We start from the raw sequence: 386 nt of genomic DNA on the forward strand, positions 1-386 counted from the left end.
GCGCAAAAGTGCCGTTAATAAAATCAAAGCGCTTATTCCGCAAATAAAGGCGCACATGAAATCAAAAGAAGACGTGACTGAAATTCTTTCACATCTGAACAACATGAATGCACTGTGTAAAAAGGCCACTGACCTGCATAATGAATTACTGCCACTACTACCTGATGATGAACATAATCCAGTTTTGCCAGAGGAGAAAGTTTTTGGAGGAGCTTTCGTGTCTGGAAAAGGGGCAAAATGTCAAGAAAGGTAGTCACCTGTATAAGTTGTGTCCAAAGCTGGAGGATGGAGTCCTGCGTGTGGGAGGACGGCTCAGTAAAGCAGCACTGCCTTTGGAGTCTAAGCATCCTGTCATTCTGTCAAAAGATCTTCATATTTCTACCCTG

The sequence above is a fragment of the Seriola lalandi genome, unplaced genomic scaffold (assembly GCF_002814215.2).
Source record: "Seriola lalandi dorsalis isolate HSWRI2012SDOR001 ecotype SW California unplaced genomic scaffold, Sedor1 jcf7180002053585, whole genome shotgun sequence".
NCBI classification, from domain to species: Eukaryota; Metazoa; Chordata; class Actinopteri; order Carangiformes; family Carangidae; genus Seriola; species Seriola lalandi.